Here is a 10,919-nt window from a genome sequence, read left to right on the forward strand (position 1 = left end):
AGCAGGGGGTTCATCCGAATGAAAGACAGTGAAATGGGAAAGGCTGAGAAAATTTGGGAGGGTGGGAAGAGTGATATCATTTTAATATGTCTGTGGTGGACCACAAGTTGTGTAATGCAAAATTCAGCCAGAGGACCTGATATGCTTTAAATGTGCCTATTCCAAGTAAATTGCAAGCATCAACACGGACTATTCCATTCTTATTATCGTCAGTGCATTTATTTGCTTATATGTTCTCTGGATTCCAATATACTCTAGCTTACGCAGGCACACTTCTTTTTTTTTTTTTTTAAGTGAATTGTGTTTGCAGGTAAACACAATGAACCAGATCTACTTATCGGTCCACCTTGATTAAATTGTAGCTTGCAAATAAACTCTATAAATGTATACACACAGCATGACACCAACTCATTTTCTGCAATGAGAGGATTTGAGGTTTTTAGAGACTAGGCTACGCTTTTTTACAAACTTAGAATGGTATCCAAAGACAGTCATACTTAGCACATTTGAGGAGCGTTTGCAGGGGGGTACGGGGGAAAGAAAAAGGGAAGTCTTGTTACCCTAGCAAAACTTATTACACTTGCTTCTGCTCATGCAAAAACTTATGTGAATCTGGCCCTTTACATTTTGGCACAGTTTATAAATAAGTTCAGGCCTGTCCTGAAGCAGCAGCTCCTTTACTGTTCCCAAAATTTACCTCCCAGAAGCAGGAAAGTGCACACAGAAAGGGAAAGGTTGTCCTTCAGGTCTTCTTTAGGCTCTTAAGCCTCGCCAGCAGGAACTTTTCTGTTCAAAAATCCCTGGGAGTTACTGGCATTTGTGTGGATTTGGAATACCTGTCAAGCTCCTGGAATCTTTAGAATGGCAAGTTCTGTCAGGAGGGCTTTGGGGGTCTAACAGAGAAGCAGCCTTCTCTTTGGTCCACCTTGCTGCTGCTGCTGGAACATAGTTTTGGCCTCATGGTATTCTCAATGACCTCATCTGTAGCACAACTGGTTACAAAATTTAAAATTTTGACCTGATTCAAAAACGTGGACCTGGTTTGTGTGTGTGTGTGTGTGTTTGGTTTTTTGTGGGGTTTTTTAAGGAGAATACGTTTCAAACTTTTGTATCTGAAATCCGTAGGGTTGCTTTCTATCCAAAGAAACACTGAAAAATCTTTGGCTTTCAATCCGCTGTAAATGTACCCTGATTTTCTTGACTTGTTAAGGTGTAACTGATTTGTAAAAGGAAAGAGCTAGAAAACCATTGCTGAAACCAAAAAGTTGGGAGAAGATCAGGGCTTTGTTTCTCTTCTAGAAAAAGATATGAAGCTTTAAGAGAGGGAGGGGGTGAGGGAATGGCCAAATTGATCCCCTCTGTAGCTGCTGTTGCTCTGTCTGTGGTGAATTATCTCAAACTTCATAAGTGTAAGTAAAATGGGGATCCTTGAAGTCTGAGTCACTTTATTTCCACAGAATGTAACCATATTTCAATTTGCACTTGAATTAATGGGTGACTACAAAGCTTTGAAAGCCTTAAAGAGCATGTCTCACCTATTATAACACATTTTATTAATCAGCATCTTGCATTAAGAGAGACCATCCAGCTAAGCATCGCTATCTTTACCAGAGGGAAAGGGTGCGGTGAGCGGTGGGGGAGAAGAAGGAACTTTGCATACAGTGATCACAGACCAAATTGGTTAAAGCAGACACATTTGGAAATTCGTCAGTGCAGCTTAGAAAATCTGCTTTCAGTTTGAACCATTTCTGATAGCTAAAATTAGGGCTAGATGTACTTTTCTTTATACAGAACAGTAATTCTTTTAAATAAAATATTTGTTTCCTCTGGTTTATTCCCTCCACCCAATGTCTGGCAACACCAGAGTAAAGAGATGGTGCAATCTATCCCAGAATCAACATGTTACCATCCTGGTCATTTGGTCATCCTGATGAACCATCTACACCAGGGGTGGGGAACTGTTCACAGTCAGTGTTTTTGGTGCAAATGAGGAGCAGCCTTCTTCAAACTGGTTTCCTCCAGATGGTTTGGACTGTAACTCCCATCATCCCTTATAATTGGCCATGCTGAGTGCAGTTGGTGCAAGTTGTAGTCTAACAATCTGGAGAGCACCAGATTGGGGAAGTCTGGCTCAGATATTTTCATCTTTCTATGTAACCAGAAGCGTAACTGGACTCGGTATACTAAACATTGGATCAAACTGGGCAAGTTTGGCCAGCATGGTGTGTTTTGGGCTACGACTCTGTATGATGACCTATGTCAGGAGAGAGTCAGGGTAAATGTGTCCTTGTTAATTCTCATTGACCTCTCAGGAGCTTTTGATATCATCAACCATGGTATCCTTCTGGAGTGGCTGTCCTAGGGGTGGGTGGCACCACTTTGTGGTGGTTCTGGTCCTACTTGGATTATCGTTTCCAGAGGGTGATGCTTGGGCAGTGCTTTTCAGCCCCATGAAGCTCCTTTACATCTGCAGGTGTGGCAGTGGACGTCCTGGGCTGTTGTTTTATGGGACTGTTGCTTTTTGACCAATGTGCCGGCATGCCATACCAGAGGTGCCAGTGGGTATGGTGTGGCACAACACATGCACATGTGCACTTCTGTTTCCCCATAATAGCAGCAAGAAAGAACTGTAATCTGGTATGCCGCCTCAAGTTTCGCTGTTTTACTCCTGCAAATGTCTGGGTTAAGGGGGTTGCAAACAGATTTTCCCTATAATCAAAGAGCACGTAAATCAGCAGTAAACATGCATTACATCCCATTACCTTTCTGGAAGTGTTTTTTTTACGCAATGCGAAAGCTCAAATATAAAGTGAAAATTAAATCTTGGGGAAATGGGATAAACTGCCACGTTCAAACCCACTAAGAAGCAGCACAACCATGGAAGAGGGGCGCAGGATCTCATGCCAAGAATATTTCATACCCCCCAACATTTCTCCAATAAAAACTGAGATGTCCTGCTCAGCAGCAATAATAAAATTTATACCCTCTCCATCTGACTGGATTGCCCCAGCCACTCTGGGTGGCTTCCAATATATATAAAAACATGATAAAACATTAAACATTAAAAAAACCCTTCCCTATGCATGGCTGCCTTCAGGTGTCTTCTAAAGGTTGTATAGTTACTTATCTCCTTGGTTCCTGAATCACATAACTCCATACCCTCCAGAATTTCTCAGATGAAAATAGAAACGTCCAAATTAAAAGTGGGACATTTCAGGATTAAATCAGGAACTGGGATGGCTTCTGTAAATCCGGGACTGTTCCTGGAAAATAGGGATTCTTTAAGGGTCTCATATTTTAAGATCAGAAACAGAGGCTGTGTGTGCAGAGCCTTGTGGGGTGGCACAATGGACACCACAACTATGAGGTGGGGAAGTGCCAAATATTTGCATCACAGAGGACACCGCTGATTTTTTTGACCCCAAAGTCCACCACTGTCAGAAAAGAAGGCTGGAGTTTGAATGCTCATTTGAAGCCCTCCCCGTTCCTTCTCACTGCATTTTGGGTCAGTGCCATTTTCTCTCAAATGGACTACACAATTTGTCCATGATGGTGTGTTGAGGCCCATGTGTGAGGGCCAGGACAATTTCCCCTGTTGCTCCCCGCCTAGGTCTGGCTGAAGGAGAGAGAAATTGACTCACTCACACCACCCAGGGAGGCTATAGCTGAGCTGGGATGTGACCCCAGGGCAACCCAACTGTAGTTGGAGAACCAAACTATTTAAAGGCAACCTTACTGAATCCCCCAACCCCCCCATCTTTCTGAACACAGAATATAAGGCGAACAAGAACAATCGAATTTAGTGGCAGTAGTTGTTTTACATTTAATTTTTTCATTTTTTTCATTCGGGGAACCTTCAAATATAATCTGTGTTCAGGGCTTCAAATTAAATTACATCCCTTAAGCTTTCCAGATACCCCATCAGAAGCATATCACTAAACAGTATAACTTTTCTGCAGCATCTTCAACTGAAGCACAGAGAGAGAGAGAGAGAGAGAGAGAGGGGGGGGAGGGGGGAGGGAGGGAGGGAGGGAGGGAGAGTCTTGTCAACCATCAACTAGTAGTTGAAGCCTCTTCTGTCGGGCAAATGGACTTCATTAGATGAGCAGTCCATCAGCGCAAACCTTTTGGGATGACAAAAATTCCCACTGAATTCCCAATTTAGCTTTCCACCAATGTTGCCAACTCTCGCTCGCATGGTTTTGGCAGGCTTACTGACAAAATTTGTGTTGGTAGAGACAGAAAATTGAAACCCAAGTCCAGCCCCTGCCAATCCAACACACCCGCAAAACAGTTCGGCTTCCAACATCTGATCAGCGTTTTGAAGGGACAGCTAAAAGGCTACATGTGAAAGGGATTCATGCTGTTGTTTTCTGCCAAACTGCAGTCCACCCTGGAACGGGGAGGGCAATATCAGTTAGATATACTTTGCACATTTATTTTGGAATGGATTGTGTTAGTTAGGACAAAAAAAAAAAAAAGCAAATGCAACAATTCCCATTGATAAATGCCCTTGAGAAGTTTGAATGTCCTTGAAACTTCTATGTTCAGAATCGGCAGACTGTGTGCGTGAGTGTGTTCTGTATGTATATTAAGCTTTTCACATAAGATGTTGGATCAGGTATTAAACATCCTTAGGATCTCCCACCACCACCTTTAGGATTGCATCCTTAGGGTCCCTCCAGATATCTACCTTATGGTGCATTCATGATTATTTTTGCTCATGATTATGATTATTTTTGCTCTAACCATAGCACTAGGATCCCAACTCAGATGCACAGAAATATTTTCATTATTTTCGCCTGTGGTGGTATCTTGGTGGTTAGTGATCAATTTTTATTCTTTCTAAGCAAAATGTTTCAGACAGAATGTAATGGACACAAGATTAGCAATGTCCACTCTTTTTTTTTGTAGTGTAAAGTTTCTATCAGAAGACGCTACTTTTTTTTTTTTTTGCTACCATGTTTAGGGAATGCACTGGTCTTTTTAAAACAAAAATTAAAAACAGGAAGGTATATTCCTCACAGGATTCCAGAAGAAGAAGGCCCTCCCAGACCCTCCAGTCTGCCCTGATGCTACCACGAGTACCCAGGTGGGCACAGCTGGATGAGACCAACTTCAGCCTGCTCACCCATCCAGGTCTCAGTGGTACAGATCTGCCTCCTCATACACAGTCAGATCATGGATGCATGAGGTCTTACTCTGAGCCAACCCAGCATTCAGCAAAAGCAGCCACAGAACCATGGTGACTTTCTGATTTGAGGGGTAATAGCTCACAGTAAAACCAATTAGTAAGCACACATTAGGTTGAAAGTTCGTTTCACAATGTATTCAGCAGGTTGCACCACAATAAGTACCTGAGAAGAACCTGGAAATCTCCTGAAGGAACATCTCCACCCCCATCGTTCAGCCTGGACACTGAGGTCTAGCTCTGAGCGCCTTCTTGGCGGTTCCCTCACTGCGAGAAGTGAAGCTAAAGAGAACCAGGCAGAGGGCCTTCTCGGTAGTGGTGCCCACCCTGTGGAACGCCCTCCCACCAGATGTCAAGGAAATAACTATCTGACTTTTAGAAGACATCTGAAGTCAGCCCTGTTTAGGGAAGTTTTTAATGTTTGATATTTTATCGCTTTATTATTAATAATAATAATATTCTGTTGGGAGCCGCCCAGAGTGGCTGGGGAAATCTAGCCAGATGGGAGTGGTATAAATAAATTATTATTATTATTATTATTATTATTATTATTATTATTAGGAATGCATATAATGAATCAAAGTGGATCATTTTTCGTTAGGACAGAAAACTTTCCCATTGACCGAAAAAGAAAAAGAAAGCATAAGAGATTAGATGAGATGATGATATCTCTGTTAAGATGACAAGAGGGGTAGCTCAAGTAAAGCTAGGATTCCTCACCTCTCCACCTTTGAAGGCTCTGTTCTCTGGGCTCAGCCTCCCATTCTCCTTTGTCCTCCAGCCTTTAAACTCATGGCAGCTAGTTAACCAGTGAAAAGGTGCTGTAGGGAGAGAGAGAGGGCATTAGAAGCTTGGAAGGTGAAAGCAGCAAAGAACAGTTAACAGAAGGAGAGACCAGTGTATCAAGTTTGCCCCTAAAATCTGTTTGCCTTCAGATGCAAGGTAAGGCTTGCTCACATTGTTTACAGCTCAAGTGAACAGAGAGCTGCAGGTAACTCTTGCCATCTATCTGGTTGATAGATCACAGGGGCTCAGTTGACTCAGATGTTTGGTTTGCAGGGGGTGGGAGAAGGATTAATGTATTTTTCAATCTTCATAATATGTTGGAAGGTGTGCTGGAGTCTTACTGATCTGAGATAGTGTAAAAAATAAGTAAAAATCGCTTTCTTTTTAGCTATCCATAGGGGAGGGAGGGGGCACGAGGAAAAATAGGACACACATAAAATCTCAGGTTTTTGACTTTTTAAAGTACTTTCTATCTAAATGCAGATTTCTGGAAAACGTCCTAGAAAAATTTACACCCAGCATGCAAATCAGGACTGCATGGAGAATTTCCACTAGGAGCTCCCTTTAAGGCAGTGGGAAGAGGATGGAGGCAGGCATTAGGTTTTGATTTTCAGTTCTCAGAGAAATATCCAAATATCTCGGGTTACCCAGATCTCGGTTTTCTGCTTCCCTTCCCATAATAAAATGCTCCGTCTTTCAGCTCATGTATAAACAGGAGTTGTGGGACAGAAACTGGATTCAGTTCACATTTATAGGTGGCTCTACCTAGCTCTCACTTTTCCAAACAATGTTCAGTGGTGGGAGGTGGGGGATTGCGGCCAGCCTTCAAAATTTGCACTTTTCCGAATTTTGCAATGCAGTTCAAGCAATGTGTACAAAATTACATATGCCATGGTAAAGTGTGCACAGAACTTAGCATAAAAACATGCACTACAGAAGGGAAATTTTCTTTCCAAAATATATGTATATTGGGTGAAATGGCAAACAAAGAATTATACTTTATCTTACAAGGAATTTGCACTGAACTCCTGGCGAATTTGAATGAGAGCTTGCATTAAAAAATAATAATCACAAACTGATCTGAAAATGTGGAGAACTGGAGAACAATGGAGAGAAACTGAAATTGACAGTTTCACCTAATAGACAGTGCTGCCTCCTTTAGAGAAGCCAAATTTTAAATCTCTCCGCCAAATTAAAATGGATGTTTTCCACAGCGTTTGCTGAATTGACAATAATCCTATTTTAATTTTTTTTCTTAAATCCGCAACCTATTAAGGACGAAACTGCATTCTTAGCATAATTCATGAATGCGCTGTCAAAATTAACCACAGGGCTGCATGGATGACCCTAAATTGGCTAAAATCCACCTTAACTAGTCTGCCAAAATGGTCAACCACAAATATTTCCAGAAAACCACCATGGCCATTGTTCCACTTAAGAGAGCTGATCTAAGCCCTTTCAGAAGTGTGGGTGTGGCTCCTTTTGTTCAAAGAACATGTGCTGCACTCTGACCCTGCCCAACTCTAAATACGTATATCACAACAATATCTGCAATGTTCCAACATGGAGGCAGCTCTCCCTCTGATCAGGGACTCTTTGCTTGAGTATTGGCTCAAAACACACAGAGTGCGGTCAGAGCATGTCCCTGTGAGGCTGTTCCTCACCCTAAAAGCATTCCATGGCTGGAACACTGGAACATAAGATACTGCCTTATGCTGAATGAAACCATTGGTCCATCTGATTGGTATTGTCTACCTTGACCAGCAGTAGGGTTTCAGACTGGGCATGTGTCCCAGTCCTCCATGAATATGGCAGGGGTTGAACCTGACACCTTCTGCAAGCAAAGCAGCTGCTTCCCCACTGACCTACAGTCCTTTCTAGGGACGCGGGTGGCGCTGTGGTCTAAACCACTGAGCCTCTTGGGCTTGCCGATGGGAAGGTCGGCGGTTTGAATCCCCATGACAGGGTGAGCTCCCGTTGCTCTGTCCCAGCTCCTGCCAACCTAGCAGTTCGAAAGCACACCAGTGCAAGTAGATAAATAGGTACCACTGTGGCGGGAAGGTAAATGGCATTTCCATGCGCTCTGGTTTCCATCACATTGTCCCGTTGTGTCAGAAGTGGTTTAGTCATGCTGGCTGCACGACCCGGAAAGCTGTCTGTGGACACACGCCAGCTCCCTCGGCCTGAAAAGCGAGATGAGTGCTGCAACCCCATAGTCACCTTTGACTGGACTTAACCCTCCGGTGTTCTTTTATCTTTACCTATACAGTCCTTCCTTCATTGCACGGAGGCCCTGTGTGCTAGTGAAAGGGGCTGCAATGGGGTGGTGAAGAGGATGAGTTACTACTGAGCCAGATATATCTCATTCAAGCTAGCAGTGTTAGCAAAGGTAATCATTAGTTGATTCCAAGTGCCGATTTACCCAGCTCATAACGGCTGGCTAAATTCAGATTCAAATCAAATGTCATTTCCCCGAGAAGTTCTTTTCTATCTCAGAATGTAATGAAAGATCCCAAGCTTTTGCAATCTGCATTCAGCAGGCTAGGTACTCAAAGCTAGCTGCTGTTAGGTGCCTGCATAGAGGCTCTCCAATCTTAATTCTGCTTACATTTCAAGAATCCTTATTCCTTTTGAAACTCTTGCTCAGGAAAAAAAAAGATACCTCTAAATTCTTCTGCCCCCAAATGGCATCAAAATCCTTCTGGTGCAGCCACCGAAACCCTTAAAACGAGAACACAGACATGTATGAACATAAATACATACCTAAGTCTCGGAAATAGTATGGCAAGGTTTTCTTCCCCATGCAAAGAATCCTCTCTCTCTGTCACGACTGTCACCAAAGTTATATAATTGGAGGGAAACAATAAAATGACAGATTGCTTGTTCTAAATAATTGAATATACAGGACAGCAAACAGTGGGTTATGAAAAATATTCCTCAAAGGACATCAAACTTCAATAAGTTGTGCAAAACAAAGACACTGATCTCTCTCCTCCTGTCAGAGTGGAATGTTTTTAAAAGTCCAGTTATAATTTTCTGCATCAATTTTTAAACATTTTTTTTTTAAAAAAAGAGGAAGAACAGGCGATATAGCTGAATCTTTTGGTGTCAAGTAGAACAAAGGTACGCGCTAGCTCTCCCCGCCTATGTACCAGATGACACATATAGGCCTCTCTGCAGCTTTAGGATGAATTATTGTAATTAATTATGATTATTAAATATTTATCATCATTATTATTACTAGATAAAGGTCCATCACATTTGGCAGGCAGGGAAGAGGAGAAAAGGAGAGCTTCATCTTCTCACCCTTGTAAGCTTTAGGTTTTTTTGTTCTCTTTCTCTCTCGGTTCTTCCAGATGACTTATTCACTGAGCATTCCTCCTGATTTGCTTACACAGAGGTTAGATGCTATCAAGCCTTTGTTGAGCATTTGTTCCGAGTTGTGTGTGGAGACGTTAGACAACAATGAACATTCATCCTGATTTGCCTATGGGGTGTTTGCACACCTTCCTGTTATTCATTCATTCATTCATTCATTCATTCATTCATTCATTCATTATTCTCATTTTCCCATCACTTGTCTAACTAGAAAAGTCAGTTTCTTGTATAAGGCACATTTGTTGTGTTAGGGTGACACTTTTATGGTGGAAACCTACATTTCCAGGTATGCATGAGAAGTTCTCCGACAAAATACAGAAGGGGGAATTCAATGTAGCACTATGGAAATTGTTCCGTTAGCATCAGTTTTTCAGCTTCCTGGACAGAATCATCCCCCTACTCCCCCGGACACTATTCTGGGGGTTCTTCTGACCCACCAAACCAATTTGGGGGGCAGTGAGTGGAGGAGGGGGAAGCCCCATTGTGCTGGCTGAAGTCCTTCTGTGGGCTTTCAGCAGCAGGACTAGCAAGCTGAATCCCACGCTGATTGTCTAAAGGTGCTCCCCCTCTCTCAAACCCACAACCCACTACTGCAGAAACTTCTCTTAAAACAGTATTCCTGATTCTAGGATTGGATCCCCACTTATGCTTTTAAAAAAGCCTACATAACAGGAAGGAAGTCTTATCTGGGAGTCTCATGTGGTGTAAATATTTTCACTGGGGCAAGCAGGCTGACCATTCAGATGCAGGTGGCGCTGTGGTCTAAACCACTCAGCCTCTTGGGCTTGCTGATCAGAAGGTTGGCGGTTTGAATCCCTGTGACGGGGTTGAGCTCCCGTTGCTCTGTCCCAGCTCCTGCCAGCCTAGCAGTTCCAAAGCACGCCAGCACAAGTAGATAAATAGGTACCGCTGCAGCGGGAAGGTAAACGGCATTTCTGTGTGCTCTGGTTCCGTCATAGTATTTCGTTGCTCCAGAAGCGGTTTAGTCGTGCTGGCCACGTGACCTGGAAAGCTGTCTGTGGACAAACGCTGGCTCCCTCGGCCTGAAAGTGAGATGAGCAACGCAACCCCATAGTCACATTTGACTGGACTTAACCATCCACGGGTCCTTTGCCTTTAACATTCAGATCCTTCTGTGGTGCTAAGAGTTGACAACAGATGTTTATGAAGACAAGGCAGGGTCAAGCATTGGGGCCAGAAAGCCCAAGCTGAAGCTGATGCTATTTATGTATTTAATTCAACAATTGGCTTAACACTGTAGTCTCTAAGCAGTCAGGTGAGAACCAGAAGCTGCAGTAGATGGGCCATTGACCTGATTCAACAGTCACCTCTTACGTTCTTAAAAGATGTAACAAGGATAAAAGTGAAAATTAACCGTGAAACCAGGAAACTTTTCTGTGCCAGCTGAAATAAAATGGTTGTTGCCAAGCACTCAAGCTCCAAAAAGGAGAGGACTTGTTAAGTGACCCCCCTCCCCTCCCAGAACTGTCTTTCTGAACAACTCTCAGCACCCTTAACAAACCACAGCTCCCAGAATTCTTTGGGGGGAGCCATGACTGTTGAA

Source organism: Podarcis bocagei (genome assembly GCF_964188305.1).
Source record: "Podarcis bocagei genome assembly, chromosome: 1".
Classification (NCBI taxonomy): Eukaryota; Metazoa; Chordata; class Lepidosauria; order Squamata; family Lacertidae; genus Podarcis; species Podarcis bocagei.